At 34.3% G+C, this 19,466-nt stretch overlaps 2 pseudogenes; one reads left to right on the top strand and one right to left on the bottom strand.

Moving 5' to 3' along the window:
* Positions 1–3,282: 3,282 nt before the first annotated feature.
* LOC128155908 (uncharacterized) lies at positions 3,283–4,816 on the top strand (annotated as a pseudogene).
* Positions 4,817–5,314: 498 nt separating this feature from the next.
* LOC128155907 (uncharacterized) lies at positions 5,315–6,252 on the bottom strand (annotated as a pseudogene).
* Positions 6,253–19,466: the final 13,214 nt, after the last annotated feature.

Raw genomic sequence — 19,466 nt, 5'->3', positions numbered from 1 at the left:
TGAATATTGGATTCTTTTAGAAGATTTCCGGCGAGGAATGGTGGCACAAACTTCCTCTTGATTTTCTTAACAGATTCTTTTCTGATTGTCTTGTTTTTAAAAAATCAGAAGGATCAATATTCTCTTTATTTTGTTTATCATCTGTTATTAGCTGTGCTACCACACCTCCCGTCTGCTCTGCGCACTCTGTCGGTTGTGTCTCATCATGGGCGTATATGGTCGCAGGTGCTGTCGATTCAGGCATTGTGTCAAAAATTTCAGGTTTCAAGGGAAATATTCCAGTTTTTCTGAAGGAGGAAACAAGATTATCTGGGGACATTGCTTTCAGATAAGGTTTGCTGCTTAATTTGGCTATTTCATATTTAGTTACTGTGGCTCCTGGATTCTGTTGCATATAACTAGAACACTCTCTATAATACATATTTTTGAATGGTCCAAATATGGATACATCGAGTGGCTGAGTAATGTGAGGTGGAAGGAGAAATAAAGTGACATTCCTTTGGCGGACCACGTTTGTCAAGGTCAAACGTACATGTGATTTGTGACCATCAAAAAGTATTAAAGTTGGGTCCTGGTCTGGGTCGTTGGTAATTCCAGCATGACGTGCCAAGTGATTGGTCAAAGTTTTCAAACACTGCACCATTTGACCAACCACTTTCACTCATCTCACCTGAGGCTCCTGGTGGTGCTCCCTCAAGAAAATCAGGCATCCAACGCTTACCCGGATGAAATATGGAGGAATATGATTACTAATAGCATTTCCTGCTGCAATGATGGTTACTGTTGATGACATTGGTGATGTCACAGCCTGTGCCCTTGTTATCTTTGTTGCAGACAATTTTGTTCCTTTAGTTGTTGGATTTTTCTGCATTCAATTTTTTTATTTCATGTCCATCTTTTGTTTGTAAATAATGCATTAAAGCTGAACACCGCTCGTAAATAGGCTCTGTTTGCCATATTTCTCTTTCAGCACCGCTTTCCCTACAACCCCACAGAACTATTAACAGTTTAAAGTATTTCCCTCTATAGGTCTCATCTGTGTGGACGTACATCTTGCCTCGCCGTGTTACTCAGTTGCAATGAATTTATCAAGTTTTACGCACTTTTTTCAAGCCAGGAGAGTACTATCATCAAATCAACTGGTTAAAGCTGAACACCACTCGCAAATATGCACTGTCAGCCATTTTTCTTTATCACCGCAATCCTTATAACCCCTATTAAAACCACAGACCTATTAACAGTTGAAGTATTTCGCTGAAGAGGTCTCAGACGCCTATGTGGACGTTCACCTTGCCTTGCCATGTTACTTAATTTTACGTACTTTTGTCAAGCCAAAAGAATACTAACATTAAATAAACAGGTAAATGCATTATTAACAAACAAAATATGCACATCAATTAAGAAATGAATGCATAGAATCCAAAGATCGCGAAAGGAATTCTACACGTCGGCCACGATTACTTGGCCAGGGTGACAGTGCCTTTTTACGAACGATGTTCAGCTTTAAAGGGGCATGGTCACGATTTTGGTCAAATTCTATTTTTCTGTTTTTATTATTTACAATGCTTTAAAAATGCATTTCTAATGGTCAAATAAAATTTCGTAGAGTTACAAGCAAGATACAGGGCTCACAACTCGTTGTCATGTAAACAAGGCTTGTGCCCTGTTTTGGTTTACATAGTTTTATTATTACGTTCAATTTACCAGTAAAAAATCTTTTTTTTATTTGACTATCTTTTTATCTATTTTAGGCATAGATAAACAATTCCTAACGTTTAACACATTTGTTTAAGGTTTAAAGCTGAAGTTTTTACTTCAACGTTCAAAATGTAAACAAACGCTTTGTTTACATAGCGAAGAATTTCAAGCTCAGTGACTCGTTTATAACTCAACTAATGTCACTCAAATTCCGGTTGCCAATTAAAAATGCCTTTCTGAAGCATTGTAAATATTAAAATCGGAAAATTAATTTTTGACCAAAATCGTAACCATGCCCCTTTAAGCTTGCCGTTAGGACACTACTGCCTGCACAGAAACAGGAATCTGTCTCTGTACTTTTTGAGGCCTTCGTTTAACGAGATTCCCTAGGTTTGGCCGATTTTCTTGCATAGTTTGAATCCGTAGAAAACGAAATTTGGTGTCGCCCGAGTTGAGTCTCGCGATTATCTGGCGGGGTCCAGCTCTTTGTCTTCATTGTTTTCCAACGCGGTGCGGGTTAATAACCTCATTTGGGGAAAGTTTGGTTCCTGCTTTTGAGCTATCTTCTAGTATTTTGGCTTTGATATCTTCTGAATTGGATACAAGGATGCAAGATAATCTTATAAGAGAGCGTCGTCAATACTGCTCTAGCTTTTCTAGATTTCTACAAACATTCATGTTTTGTAACTGTATTTGCTCAGTCTTTTCTTCGATCATGTTTGAAATTTCATCGCAAAGGGAGTCTTTAATGGCCCCTTAAACCGCCTCTGCTATTTTTATGTCATCTGCGGAGATGGTTACAGGATGACATATTGAGGGTGGAAGCACTGTATGCTCGAATCGAACTGGAAGTCATGATCAGCTAATGTTGACATGCCGATGCGCGATGGAGATGATGATAGACCAGTTGGTGGTGTGTCATATAGCTTTTATGAAGGGAACCTACTTTTGAATTTTTTTTGGAGGAAGGGGGTGGTAATTGATCGACCTCAGATGATTTAGAGAAATCATTTAGTGCTCATTTCTGTGACTTAGACATATATAGCGAATTGTTCGGCGATTAAACAACATAGGTCACAATCAGTAAAGGCATTCACAGTCTAGCAACCAAGTGAGTTCAGCTATAAAATATGACAAACGTACATGTTTAAGTCAGGTTTTACTGGACTGTTTACATTGAATGGGATAGTCTCTTTACCTCAATCAACTCGAAGTCCGTTCCACAAGCACACACAAAAGTTATTCAGGAGAAATTACATGTTTTAGCTGGAGCTCTACGAGACCGTTAACAACCAAAGAGAGGCAGCAACTCTCTTATGCCGCTTTGCAATCCCCGCATTAGACTCCAAGCAAGGCTGATACGAATCCTGCAGGATGATATAAATTTTTGTTTTTCCTTGGACTGAAATGTCACAATTTCATTGGTTTAGCCAGAACATGTGACTGCATTATATGTCTCTATGAGCGTTTTTATCTGGAAACTTTAGTCTTGACTCTAGTTAGAACAGGACGTAAACAATTCATGCGCACGCAACTCTCCAGATAAACACGTTTTGCAGCGGAGTCTGTACTCGCAATATGGAGGTTATTTTGCTGCAATAGTTTTTGGACGAAAATGTCAATGACATGGCAGTATACCTAGCGAGAAATTTAACAATTTTTGCCTTGCTGAATCACAAACGATTTATTCCGAGGATAAACAATTATGCCGAAAATATCGTGCCATTGTTTGATGCAGCATTATTTAGATCTCAATTTCGGGTAACACCAGCTGTGTATGACGTTATACTTCGTGAAGTGCAAGGCTATATCGTATCAAAGCATGGCGGAGGAACAGAGCAGATTGAGCCAAGTAAACAGTTACTTATTTATCTTGCACATATGGCAAGTCAAGAATCTTTGAGGGAAATAAGTGTGCAGTTTGGAGTTGGGATCAAGACGGTCCACGACGTAGTCAAATCCATGTCCTACGCAAGCCAATAAACACTCTCTTAATAAGAGTAAGTATAAATGAACTTGAAAATGATGGTCCAAGACCATGGATACCGGTAACCTAAAGCGGATATCGGTATGCTGTAAATCAAACTATAATGGTATCTATAAATTCATGATATTTTTAATTTTTTTAAAAATATTATTGTTAAGTTTTAATTCTTACCAATTAACTGTTTACAGAAATGTTTCATTTCATTTCGTTTTGCACACTGTTTTGCAGTTGATCCCCAAATGGATTAGGTATACTGTTTTGATATTGCTGCTTTTCCTCTCAAAAATTTTATATTTTGTTTTATTAGATAATTGACTGGCCTAGGATTCAAACGCAGCAAGCCATATCCCGTGACTTTCAATTACAAAGTGGAATTCCTGGCATAATTGGAGCCCTGGATGGAACCCATATCCGACTTTATTCAGCACCAAAAGGGGACCGAGATTACTTTAACAGAAAACAGTTTCCATCCATTCAGTTGCAGGTATTGTATATTTCCTGAATATTTAATTAAATGTTTGTTTTTATGATTAATTCTTGTGAATAAAAGCAATACATGTAAATAATAAACTGATTTTTCGTATTGTCACTTATTTTCAGGTAGTATGTGACAGTGACATGGTCATTCGTCATGCATACACTGGCTGGCCAGGCTGCACTCATGATACAAGGGTTTTGCGCAACTCGTCACTATTTGAGGATGGGGAGCAGGGAAATGCTATTAGTCAACGCAACTTTATCATCGCAGACAGTGCATATCCCTTAAGAAATTGGCTAATCATTCCATTTAGGAACACAGGACACCTTACTCCAAGGCAGCACAGGTTTAACAGGAGACTTTCGAGTGCCCGGCAAATAGTTGAACGATGCTACGGTCATCTTAAGGGGAGGTTTCGGAGGTTGAGGGAAATTACTGTCAGGAAACCACCTCAGATAATTGCAATTATTATTTCCGGGTGCATATTACACAATTTGTGTGTTCTTAGTCATGATGATGTTGAGGACTTTATAGATGAAGATCATGATGTAGATGCTAATTTTTATCCTAACATATACCTGGATGGAGGGTGTGGAGCAGCCAGGAGAAATGAAATAATGAACGCATTACTGTGAATTTAAGAAATATTAAATAGAAAAACAAAAAAGCAATGTGTTTATGTTTTAATATTCATAACAAATCAACATAAAAATTCAATACACTGCTTGTGTATAAATAACATAACAATTGTAAAAAAAAAAAAAAGTGTAAACCACAAAATTAAGAAAAATATCACAAAGTTTTAAATAATATGTATCAGTATATACCTATATTCTGATATATAAAAAAAAAGTCTGACAATCATATGACGTGACTGATATGAGATCACATTTGTTACTTTTTGTCCAATGCTCTTTCGAACAAATCGAGCATTCTGTCAATTCTTTGAAGTTTGTCTCTGTGCTGTGTTTCCATTTGATCCATTAGTTTTGAATTTTGCGCATCCAACTTTTCCATCAGATCAGATTTTAAATTGGGCCTAATCCTCTTTTTTGGCAATTCAGCTTTTGTTTCCAATGTTTCTTTCCTATCTCCCTTTTCCAATTTTCTTTTCAAACACTCATTGGTTTTTGGTTACTCCTTCAGTCGACCTGTGTCAAAAGACACACTTAGTTTTGTTGATGCCTTATTCCCATATGCCCCATCAAATACATCTTTATGTTTCCAGTCCATACGATCTGCCCCTGTTTTTGAGTTGTGGTCATTTATTTCTTTATACTTTTTCTTCAAACTTTTCCACTTGTTAATTATCTGCTGTTTGTCAATTTCAGCCCCTCACCATTCAATTCCTTTGTAATAGCTTGCCACAAGGAGTTATGCGACTTGTTACCACAGAAATCTTCCTCTTTGGATTATCGACAGTCTATAAGGCGTTTTTCTTCTGCGATCGTCCAAATATGAATAGACTGAAATATATATACATTAATCTAAATGTAGCTTGTCAAGTTTTTCAACGAGGAGATTGTGAAATTCCTCCAAAGACACACACATATCATTTGACACTTGAATACTCTCTTTTGACATTATTTTTTCTTCTTTCTCCCAAGGAGAATAAAGTTCAGAAAAACATTTTGTGCTCTCAGGTGACGAGTCAAAAAAAAAAATATCTAAATTTTTCTCAGGGTTTAAACATTTGTTTCTGTGATGTTTTTCTAAATTTGGCCAGAAATAATTGTCTACCTGTTCTGATGTTGATGATGAGGCACTGGTAGAATTCTGGTGTGGAGGAGAAACTTGACCTTGAAGAGCTGCAAGGTGATTCATTTTCAACCGGAGTTTCATTACTGGTACATGGCATTTCAGTGCTGGTACATGGTGGTTCATTCCCAGTATTCTGAGCCCTTCTGCCAAAGCTTTTCTAGTCATCGGATCTAAAATTTAGGATTAAATAATAAAGAAATAGAAGAACAAATATTTTTCATATTTAAAATATTCAAATTTGACTAAAATAAAAATGTAGTAACTTATAAATATAATTGTGCTTACCACACTGGGGGGACCTGTACAGTTCTGCTAACTCCTTACTCATTAGAGCAGTGTAAGTGGTACTGTCAATCTGTGTAGTTACAAGGACACTGAAAGTTATGACAATTGTTAATTATGATTAAAATGGAAAAGTTCATATGAAACATTCAATAATAAATGAAATTGAGGTCCTATTAAATAATCATTTTACTTTCATGGTCAAATCTTTAATATTTCCTGTATTACACTGATTAGTACAAGCACACACACATTCACACACACACACACACACACACACACACATATATACCCAAGTGTGTCGGAAAAAAATTGAAGGGGGGGGGGCTAGAAATCTTGAACAAAAAAGATTTTGGTTATGGTAATTTGTAATTGTGAAAAATTGGGTGGGGGGCACTGGGGGCCTAGCCTGGTAAATATTGTCTCGAAAGCTTACTGGAGTCACTTTTGATAATCTGAGTTGTGAAGTAAATGAAATTCTTTCGTCTTTTGACTATTTATATGCTTTTAGATTAGTTATAACTGTAGCAATGTATTATTAAATAATATCATGTTCAATTTCACAAATTCAGCCATTTTAATAACCTCTGTATTACATTTTCGATAATTTTTAAACTTACAGATTTTGACTGCTGCCGCCGTCGGCCATTTTGAATCCATACAAACCCTGCGTCAGAGCAGGGTCGACCTCGATATCAACCCCGGTAGAATTCGGGTCGGAACTCTTGTGTTTTTACCTGGAGAGTCTCGACTCGAGACGGAACTCGGGTCCCAGATAAAAACGCTCTATGTTAGTTCGGTGAGAATTAATATTAGGCTAAGCAATATGGCCGACGCTTCGTCTACTCGTTTCGACATTTCATATTATTTCATACAGAAACCGAATGCTGTAAGTTCTTAAAATATTTGGAGTAGTTGCCCTTTGAAATTATTTAAATTAGAGTAGTTGCCCTTTGAATATTGACGTCACATTGTTATGGCTGGAGAAGAACAAAATGGTAGCGTCGGCCCAAATACTTGTATCTGCAGAGAAAAGGGATAAAACGTTAAAATTTGAATAGCAACAATTTTCCATTCAGATTTTCAAAGAGTATTTGAAAGGTGAGATTGATAATTTTGAAACGTTTAAATGTGTTAAAATTGACGAGATGTTAGGCATCTTGAACATTGCTTTGCATACATCATCGCTATTTGTGATTACAAATGTCACTAGATAGTCCTCGCCTCGCCATCTATGCGATTTGTCAACCCAAAATATTTCTGTGGTCAGTCAGTAACAAACCGAATGAGTAATAGTAGGGCTGAAACGGATCCATACCACAACTCTTGCGGGACTGCTTTAATCGTTCATCATTGCAGATTAAGTTTAGCAAACGATTTTGTTATAGGTCGTTAGTTACAAAATAAAACATTGTATATGTCCAGTCGCGTGCCTTAAATGAGTTCGCAAAATGGCCGCCGTTACGTCAAAACAGTCGCTTATGTGAAAATATTGTTACGAGTTTTTAAGTAAATAAAATTTTAATTAATTGTCTACCTTCTTCAGTACTTTGTTATATGTCCTCGAGAACGCGATACAGTCCGAATTCTCATCGTGAAACTCTGGTAAAGGCTGCGAATATACACCAAAGGGAGCCTATTTCATATGTCAAGAACAACTTATTTCAGGTCATTGGCAGTTCGGATTTCATTTATTCGCCTTTGCAATTGAGCTTTCAGAACTTTCCACACATTTCTATAACAAATTTCTATAACAGGTCTATGTGGGGGTCAGGGAAGTGTTTCTATGTTGTTGTTTTGTTTCCATTAATTAGATCTTAAGGACACATGACATGGGGAATTGTCTTCCTGGAACCCAGCGTTGATTTCTGAAATGTCTAACAACTACTGGCCACAGACACTCGTTCAAAACTTCATATTTCCTTTATTTCCCTTTAATGTCCCACTCCATAAAAGGTAATACAACCCCAAAACATTACAGACGCACGACATGTTGTTTCCCTATCACTGCGTACACCAAGGCACTCGGGTCGCAATCTCTCGTCTGCTTTTCTCCAATCATAAATTTTATTATTATTTCCAAGCATAATTTTTGTTTCATCACTAAATATTATAGAGGACAAATGATTAGCTACTGTCCAATATAATTTTTGTCTACAAAAGCGATTTCTCCTTTCACGACTAATTTGAGAAATTGTTGTCTTTGAAATAACACATCGTTTATATCCCCCTTGATTTAATCTCATTTTCACGGTTCTACAAGAAATATCACATCCTGTTCTTGTTCTAAACCTGTTTGTTAAATCTTAACACTTCGTAGTAAATACCTCTCATCGCGCGCTGTTTTTCTTTTCCTTCGACTTCGCGGTAAGTTTTATATACATCTTCTTTCCCAAACACGTTACAGAAATTTCTGAATTAATTCCTACGAAAGCCCATTCAGCTCATTTTTGTAGGTAAAAAACTATTTCTTCGCGAATAAACGCAAAACTTGCGCGAATAACGCGTAACTTTCGCGAATTAACGCGAAACTTTCGCGAATAAATGCGAAATTTTGGCGAATAAACGCCTAACTATCGCGATATAACGTTACTTTCGCGAATAAGCGCGAAACTTTCGCGATATAACGCGTTATTTACGCGAATAAACGCGAAACTTAAATATAAATATTGTTATTTCATAGAAGAACCCCTGTGAAGAATAATTACTGAAAACAAGTATATTAATTTAAAGAAAACAAAGTAATATTTTATAAAGATGTAAATGAATAAGATTTAACCTTATACAAATTAACATAAATTCAAACGTAAGAAATCTTTAAAATCTTAGTACTGATTTTCAAAGGACAAAATGCATCGCGCTTCTCACATTCTAATGGGCTCTGTATTATTGAAAATGAGGCAGTAACATATTTTAATTATAACAATTTTAATTAGAACTAGACACGATCTCGTTGCGAGCAACGAGGAGGTCTTCCGTCTGATTTTAGAATTTGTTCTATCTTGATTTTGCTATTCAACAGCTAAACATGATTTAGAATAAAAAAAAAACCCAGGGTCTACATTCTAGGGGGCCAGATACTATTTTGTTACAGTGGTAAGAGCTTTGTTCAACAAGTGTTTAGAATTCGTCACTGTTCTTGAGATATCTTAGAAGAAAAAGTTTTAGGGGCCGGTCCCTTATATCCTTATTGGAGCCGCTGAACCAAATTTTGAAGATTGCATGTTGTTAAGTACATCATTTTTAGCATCTTTTCTTCTATACTGCATTTTAAAATATTTTTTCTTTTTGAGATATAGGTGTCATAGTTTTGGACTCTTGACCCCTAAAAAACCCTCATTACATAACACATGACATTACATTGCTTGGATACATAATTGTAAGATAAACATATTTGCTTCTATAGCCTTTCACAAAATATCCCTCAGTAAAGAGATACTGATGAAAGACTTTAGAGCCCTTTGGTCCCCTAATTTGAGGGGCCAGCACCTTTTTCTTGATATCAAATAAAAGGTCATTTAAATCTCAACACATTTTGTTCAACAAGTTTTTAGAAATTTGTTACCGTTCTTGAGATATATAGGAAAGAACGTTTCAGGGGCCGATCCCTGAACTCCTTATAGGGGCCTTTTAACGAAATTTTGAAAATTGCATATTATTAAGTACATCATTTTGACTATCTTTTACTTCTATAGTCCATTTCAAAATATATTTCCTTTTTGAGATATGGGTGATCAAAATTCTGGACTGTTGGCCCTTAAAAACCCCTAATTATGTAACACACGATAAAATCATTACATTGCTTGGATATATAACTGTAAGATAAACATATTTGCTTCTATAACCGTTCACAAAATATCCCTCAGTAAAGGGCTACAGATAAAAGACTTAAGAGCCCTTTGGTCCCCTAATTTGAGGGGCCAGTCCCTTTTTCTTGATATCAACTAAAAGGTCATTTAAATCTCAACACATTTTGTTCAACAAGTGTTTAGAAATTTGTTACCGTTCTTGAGATATATAGGAAAGAACGTTTCACGGGCCGATCCCTGAACTCCTTATAGGGGCCATTTAACGAAATTTTGAAAATTGCATATTATTAAGTACATCATTTTGAGCATCTTTACTTCTATACTTTATTTCAAAATATTTTTCCTTTCTGAGATATGGGTGATCAAAATTCTGGACTTTTGGCCCTTAAAAACCCCTAATTACGTTACACATGATAAAATCATTACATTGCTTGGATACATAACGGTAAGAGTAACATATTTGCTTCTATAACTGTTCACAAAATATCACTCAGTAAAGGGCTACAGATGAAAGACTTTAGAGCCCTTTAGTCCCCTAATTTGAGGGGCCAGCCCCTCTTTCTTGATATCAAATGAAAGGTCTTGTAAATATAAATCTTTTTTGCATTACAAGTGTTAACAAAATATTTTTCAGAAAAGAGACAAACTAAAAAAACCATTAAAAATTACGACGTTTTTTTAGTCTCAATTTTCGGGACCAGGCGAGCTTAAACGCCTTTTGAGCATGACAAATATGAACGCCAAATAGCACATCTACAATCTCTTGTCTACAATCCTTGAAAGTTTGAACTCAATATCTTTTACCGTTTAGGAGGAGATCCCTGGACAAGCCGACCCTCTGAAAATCGTTAAAACGTCATTTTCTCAAGAACGGAAATGACGTCATCAAAATAAAAAAATGTATATTAAGTTCGGATTAATATCTATTAGATCTGAAAGTTTCACGAAAATCGGCTGAACCATTTTCGAGAAATCGCCTGCACAAATTTTGTAAGAAAAAAAATAATAATAATAGGGAAAAAGAAACCGAACGAAAACAATAAGGTCTTCCGTTGGAAAACGGAAGACCTTAATTAAACGTTTTATTAAGTATCAATTAAGAATTTAAAGGATATCATTGTTTGAAAGGTTATGATATACATGTATGTTATATATCGTCTAGTTTAATATCAGAAAGATAAGTCAAGCTGGGAATTGAAATTTTTAAGCTTTTGTTCCAATCTATATGACGTAAATTCGTCCTCCAAATTTATCATATGTGTCATTTGAAAATTAATACTAAGATTTTAAAGGTTTCCGACGGGTGAATTTATATCAATTTTATAAGAAAAAGATAATCAATGAATGCCTGTTCGAACACAGAGTCGGCGAACAAATGAAAATCGTAATATGATGCACAAACTTATTATCTACTTTGGACATATAACATATAAAAATGCTATAAAGTTTTATCAGATTTAATACCTATATGTAAAAAAGATAATTTTGTCTTCATAAATCAACGTAACACGGATATTATAATAATAATGAATAACTAGACACGATCTCGTTGCGAGCAACGAGGAGGTCTTCCGTCTGATTTTAGAATTTGAGATATATGTTCGATCTTGATTTTGCTATTTAATAGCTAAACATGATTTAGAATAGAAAAACGGGGTCTACATTCTAAGGGCCAGATACTATTTTGTTTCAGGGATAAGAGCTTTGTTCAACAAGTGTTTAGAAATTCGTCACCGTTGTTGAGATATCTGAAAAAAAAGTGTTAGGGGCCAGTCCCTTACCTCCTTATTGGAGTCGCTGAACCAAATTTTGAAGGTTGCATTTTGTATAGTACATTATTTTGAGCATCTTTTCTTCTACACTGAATTTCAAAATATTTTCCTTTTTGAGATATAGCTGGTCATAGTTTATGGACTCTTGACCCCTAAAAAAGCATTACATTACTTGGATACAGAACTGTAAGATAAACATATCTGCTTCTATAGCCTTTCATTAAATTTCCCTCTGTAAAGAACTACAGATGAAAAGTTTTAAAGCCCTTTAGTTCCTTAATTTTAGGGGGCAGTCCCTTTTTTGATATCATATAAAAGGTCATTTAAATCTCAACACATTTTGTTCAACAACTGTTTAAAAATTCGTTACCGTTCTTGAGATATATGGGAAAGAACGTTTAAGGGGCTGACCCCTTAACTCCTTATAGGGGCCGTTTTACGAAATTTTGAAAATTGCATATTATTAAGTACATCATTCTGAGTATCTTTTCTTCTTTACTGCATTTCAAAATATTTTTCCTTTCTGAGAAATTGGTGATCAAAATTCTATAATTCTGGCCCCTAAAAACCCCTAATTATGTAATACATGATAAAATCATTACATTGCTTGGATACATAACTGTAAGATAAACATATTTGCTTCTATAACTGTTCACAAAATATCCCTCAGTAAAGGGTTACAGATAAAAAACTTTAGAGTCCTTTGGTCCCCTAATTATAGGGGCCAGCCCCTTTTTCTTGATATCAAATAAAAGGTCATTGAAATCCCAACCCATTTTGTTTAACAACTGTTTAGAAATTCGTTACCTTTCTTGAGATATATGGGAAAGAACATTTTAGGGGCCGATCTCTTAACCCCTTATAGGGGCCATTTAACGAAATTTTGAAAATTGCATATAATTTAATACATCATTCTGAGCATCTTTTCGTCTTCACTGCATTTCAAAATATTTTTCCTTTCTGAGATATATTTGATCAAAATTCTGGACTTTTGGCCCCTAAAAACCCCTAATTACGTAACACATAATATAATCATTACATTGCTTGGATACATAACTGTAAAATAAACATATTTGCTTCTATAACTGTTCACAAAATATCCCTCAGTAAAGGGCTACAGATGAAAGACTTTAGAGCCCTTTGGTCCCCTAATTTTAAGGGCTAGCCCCTTTTTCTTGATATCAAGTGAAAGGTCTTCTAAATATAAACTGTTTTTGCATTACATGTGTGAACAAAATATTTTTCAGAAAAGAGATAAACTAAGAAAACCATGAAAAATTACGACGTTTTTTTAGTCTCAATTTTCATGACCAGGCGAGCTTTAACGCCGTTTGAGCATGACAAATATGAATGCCAAATAGCACATCTACAATCTCTTGTCTACAATCCCTAAAAGTTTGAACTCAATATCTTTTACCGTTTAGGAGGAGATCCCTGGACAAGCCGACCCTCTGAAAATCGCTAATACGTCATTATCTCAAGAACGGAAGTGACGTCATCAAAATAAAAAAATATGTATTTAGTTCAAATTAATATCTATCGGATCTGAAAGTTTCATGAAAATCGATTGAGCCATCTCCGAGAAATCGCCTGCACAAAAATGCGTAAGAAAAAAAAACAAGAATAACTAGAGCAAAGCTCGTTGCAAAGCAACGAGTGGGTCTTCCGTTAAAGTCGGAAGTAAAGCTAGAAGTTCCTGAAAGAAGCAGAGCTCTTAAACCAATAACAAGAGTAACTAAAATAAAAAGATGAAAAAATCGAATATTCATGGTACGACTTAACAAAATCCGAAAGATTTTAAGTACGACTTAACAAAAACCTTTCCGATTTCAAGAACGACTTAACAAAAAAAATCCGAATGTGTTCAAGTACGACTTAGCAATTATTTTTGGTACGAGTTAATTTTACTTTGAACATTACGCTATTTTTTAAACCAAGGACGCGGAATCAAAATTTCCGGAAAAATCAATTTTTAAACCCCGATATCTCTGTAATGCATCGTCCGATTTAAAAACGGCTTTCGGTGTTAGATTCAGCTTGATAAGCTCTACAAAACACATTTTCATTTTTGATTTGATCAGAAAATTCATTTTTTCGAAAAATTTGTTTCACTTCCGGTTTCGACCGGAAGTGACAAAATACATTTTTTTTGTCAAATGCCCTAAGTAAATCCATATATTAACAATCACCGAAAATTTCAAGTCTTTATAAACAACCGGTTACGAGAAAAGTCATGGACAAAATCACTTTTTGAAATTTTTTAAAATGACGTAACTAGAAAACGGAAGTGATTTAATGACTGAAACTTTAAAAGCTCTAAGGGACAAAAATTTAACATAATCCCTGAAAATTTCTTGCAAATCGGTTGAATAGTTTTTGAGATACAAAGCAAAAAAGAAGTCAGAAGGAAAAACAAGAAGAATAATAATAATAAACTAGACATGATCTCGTTGCGAGCAACGAGGAGGTCTTCCGTCTGATTTTAGAATTTCAGATATATGTTCGATCTTGATTTTGCTGTGAACAGCTAAACACGTGTAAGAATAGAAGAACAGGATGTACATTCTAAAGGCCAGATACTATTTTGTTTCAGGTGTAAGAGCTTTGTTCAAGAAGTGTTTAGAAATTCGTCACCATTCTTGAGATATCTGAGAAAAAACGTTTTAGGGGCGGGTCCATTATCTCCTTATTGGGGCCACTGTACCAAAGTTTGAACGCTGCAAAATTAAGGTTGTAAGATAAATATATTTGCTTCTATAATACATTACAAAATATACCTCGGTTTAGAGTTATAGAAAAAGACTTTAGAGCCCTTTTAGGTCCCTAATATTAGGAGCCAGCCCCTTTTTCTTGGTATCAAATGAAAGGTCATTTAATTTTAAAGACATTTTGCTCAACACTTGTTAAGAAATTCGTTACCGTTTTTGAGATATCTGAGAAAAACGTTTTAGGGGCCGGTCCCTTATCTCCTTATTGGGGCCGCTGAACCAAATTTTGAAGGTTGCATGTTGTTAGTTTCATCATTTTGAGCATCTTTTATTCTATACTGCATTTCAAAATATTTTTACTTTTTGAGATATAGGTGATCAAAGTTTTGGACTTTTGACCCCTTAAAACCCCTAATTACGTAACACATGAAAAAATCGTTAAGCTGTCGGGCTTCATAACTGTAAGATAAACATATTTGCTTCTATAATTTATTACAAAATATACCTCAGTAAAGAGCTATAGATGAAAGATTTTAGAGCTCTCTAGGTCCCTAATATAAGGGGCCAGCCCCTTTTTCTTGGTTTCAAATGAAAGGTCTTGTAAATATAAACCTTTTTTACATTACATGTTTTAATAGAGTATTTTCCAGAAATGAGATAAAGAAAGAAAAGCACGAAAATTCACGACGTTTTTTTAAACTCAATTTTTGGGCCCAGGCGAGCGTCGGCGTTTTTCAAGATAAAAATGATTTAAGACCTTCATGCACAACTTCAGTCTTTTGTCTACCAACCCTGAAAATTTCAACTTTATATCTGCAATAGTTAAAGAGGAGTTCCGCCGACAAAATACCCCTATAAAAATCATAAAATCGACGATATCTCAAAAACGGAAGTGACGTCATCAATGAAAAAAATTTGCAACAAGGTTCAGATCAATACCTATCAGATCTGAAAGTTTCATAAAAATTAAAAGAGCCGTTGCTGAGAAATGGCGTGCACAAAATTTGTAAGAAAAAAAATAATAATAATAGGGAAGAAGAAACAAAGCAATTACAATAAGGTCTTCCGCTGGAAACGGAAGACCTTAAAAAAAACAATAGAATAACAAGAGGGTCTTCCGTTGAAAACGGAAGACCCTAATAATAGGGAAAAAGAAACAAAGCAATAACAATAAGGTCTTCCGTTGGAAACGGAAGACCTTAATAAGTATGTTATGATATAAAACTTAAAATGTGTTTGTTTTCAATCGGTTTTCTTCATAAAGGTTATGTATGAAATGACAATATTTATATAATGGTGTCGCGTTTATTCGCGAAACTAACGCGTTTATTCGCGAAAGTTTCGCGTTATGTCACAAAAGTTTTGCGTTTATACGCGAAAGTTTCGCGTTCATTCGCGAAAGTTTCGCATCTAACACGTTATTTTGCGGAAGTTTCGCGTTTATACGCGAAAGTTTCGCGTTTGTTTGCGAACGTTTTGCGTTTATTCGCGAAACTAACGCGTTATATTGCGAAACTAATGCGTTATATCGCGAAACTAACGCGTTATTTCGCGAAACTTTTGCGTTTATTCGCGGAACTTATGCGTTATATCGCGAAAGTTTCGCGTTTATTCGCGAAAAATATATTTTTTTACCTACGATTATGAGCTCATTGGGCTTTCGTAAATTCCAATTAAGTCCTGTATTTTGTGGCTTGAATAACTCTCATTTGACAATTGGATGATTATTTCTTTTTGCTCTATTTTTAACTCACTGCTAAGAGGAGCCGACGGTATTTGTTTACCAAAGGGGGATAACTCTAAAACTAAAATTCGGCGAAAGCAGAAAATATCAAAGTAAACCTGCTCTTATTTCCATTTTTAAAATGTACGAGGGTCAATCAAAAAATACGAAGACTTTTGTCATAGCTATGTTACTTAACGTCATTACTAAATTTGGTAGACATAATTTAACAATAGTTTCAAACAATTTGCAAGAAAAAAAATTAATAAATTTCTTTATCTCTAAGAATTATTAAGAATCTAATCCTGCAAAAATGAGGTCACGGCGCACGGTCAAAATTTGTGTTATGTCAACAATAAACCATATAATGTTGAAAGTAATACCTCTATAAATTGCTTAAAACCAAATAATATTGAAACCTCAAATTAAGTTTTGTCTTGGTATTCTACGTTCCAAATAATGACGGGATATATTGTTTCGTCGAACAGATATTAGTAACTAAAGACATACAGTCCTCTTTAGAATTGACTAAAAACATCGACGTCACCGGACGTCACGGCGCAACGAGAAGTACACACAAAATGGATTTAACTCAGGAAAAAGCCGATACAAGCTGTGAAAATGCTCAATGGTTCAAAAAATAAGTCAACAATTATTTGCAAGTTTGTGTTTAACTGTAATAAATTTTGTGGGGGTGGTGGTAATTGTATTTTGAATATAAAACAGTCCGAAAGAGAGTAGAATATCAGTAAATATCTGTAAATATTTGGTCAAAAAATAAGTAACGTCAACCGACCTTCAGGGTTATCCTTACTGTAAACTAAGAGATACACGGTTAGAAAATGAAAAATTTAAAGAACTAACTTATGATTCTCGAACAAAAGTGTGCAAATAATACATTAAGTGGTTCAGTGCCATTTTAAATTGAAAGGAGAACGGCACAAGAGAATAAGTGTGATATAAAGATGGGGTATATCTATAAACTGTGCGTGTTTAATCTTGACGTCATGTTTTGAACGTTACCGTGCGCCGTGGTGACAAAACATGTTGTTTTTAAAAAGGGGTAACAAAAATACCGTTTCATCAAATGGACTAAAACTTTGCATATCAATAACAAAAGTGTTGGTGCACAGATTAATCTGTTAAGTATGACTTACATGAAAGATATATGATAGACAGCCACATTGTCTTCGTATTTTTTGATTGACCCTCGTACCATACAGAAAAAACAATGTGACGGCGGTCATTTTGCAAACTCATTTATGGCACGCGACTGTACATATGGTATAAGTTAAAACTGGAAATAATGTCTGTGAGTAATAGCTACATGTAAATATATTAAGTTATTGACACAATTTTAATTGCGGCTTGCAGGTTTTTATAAAAAAGACAAAGAAATGAAGTGTAATTGTACATTTTTTCGTCCATATTTTCTTTAGAATTAAAATTGTTACTTGAATCCATATTACTTTGATAAAGATAATCTGAATTCAAATTCATGATAATTATATGATAGAAGTTTTGATGGCAACTTCGGCAATTGTATTTTTGAAAAGATGTATTTACTGTGTTATTCCTTAGTATTTAATATTTATAAAAATACATTGCCTTTTTCATATTACAACTTTTATCAACAAAGCCACTAATATCAGCCTAAGGGGAGAATATATTATTTTCAATACACTAAATTCATCAATTGGGTGAATAATCAAAGAGAAAAAGCTACCAAAAATGAGTAAGATTCTGCTTAAAGAAGGTAAATAGATTTAAACTCATACTCAATGATTTTGTAATGAAGCCAACTGATACAACAAAAGTACGTTTAATATTTGGGCACTCTTCAGGTTATTAGTCAATTAATTTTTCAAAAAGAGGGGTGACTAAGAACATGCAAGATGCTTGTAAATATTCGTTCAACAAGTCAAAATACTATAGACACATAACTGTTTAGAAAAACAGAGATAATTACATAATTATGTTTTTCCAACATAATTTCCCTCCTAATACCGTGTATATTTTGCTTTTTATTTGTCGGCGAACAATAAAAATGAATTCTATTCTCATAACTGACTTTACAGTGTAGAGATAATACTTATGTAAAGACTACTATATAATAGATAAAAATCATTGGTCAAGGTATGATGAAATGATAACAGATGATTGGTTCAAGTTAACCAAGAGAGCTAACTTTTTTAAAAATAGTATCTAAGTTTACTAATATTGGTAAATTGGTTTATGTTTGTGACATTGAACAGTGTTTCAATTTTTACATCATTTGGATGTAAAGAAAATTTTAAATGAAATTGGGTTCAATGAAGTTTGGAATAAACAAACAACTGATTCACTTATTTCAAAAGTCATAAATCAACGAATCGCAGACCGGGCTAAACAAGATATTTTTAGTAATATAGAAAATTCGCAGAAATGTCATTTTTATAAATATTTAGTGGATGGATTTTATCTTCAATATTATCTTAGAAGTTAATTCCTGTAAAATTTCAACAGTGTATATCAAAATTAAGATTGTCTTCTCATCGTTTAGCTATCGAAACTGGAAGGTACAATAATACACACAGAGCCCAAAGGAACTGCTTTTCGTGTAAAAATTATGTTGAAGATAAATTCCATTTTATTTAAGTGTGTCCAGTATATATTGAATACCGTCAAAAATACATTAAAAAGTATTTTTATGAGATACAATCGATGTTCAAGCTGTTGCTATTGTTTAATAACGAAAATTTTAAAGATATGTGTAACCTCGGCAAATACATTTATTATAGTATGAAATTAAGAAATGATATATGTAATTAACGTTGGATGTTTATTCTTTTGATTCTTTTCGCCTTTACTTATGTCAATTTTTCATATTTATGTATGTACAATGTAATAGGGTCTCCTGTAAAATACCCACTTCTATACTTTACTGTTTAATTTGTAAAATCTGATGAGCTGCAAAGCTTAAAGAAATAAAGAATGAATGATATCAATCCACATTGATTTATAATTTTCTTAATAGCTTTGCACCATGGGTTATTAAAATTCTTTAATTCAATTTTGAGTTCTGGAAATTAAGTAATGTACCGCAGAAGGAAATCATTCTAGCTTTAACATTAACTGTTAAGGGGTATCTTCCAAGTTCTCCATATACCATTACCTGAACCACTAAACCAATTTTCATAAATTCAAAATTTAAGCAGCTCTGTGGCTCATCTTATCAGAATACAGTGGTGTAGCGTCCACCCACCCTC

This window comes from Crassostrea angulata, chromosome 7 (assembly GCF_025612915.1).
Source record: "Crassostrea angulata isolate pt1a10 chromosome 7, ASM2561291v2, whole genome shotgun sequence".
Classification (NCBI taxonomy): Eukaryota; Metazoa; Mollusca; class Bivalvia; order Ostreida; family Ostreidae; genus Magallana; species Magallana angulata.
Note: the sequence above shows the minus strand (reverse complement) of the source record. Positions and strands in the feature narration are given on the sequence as shown.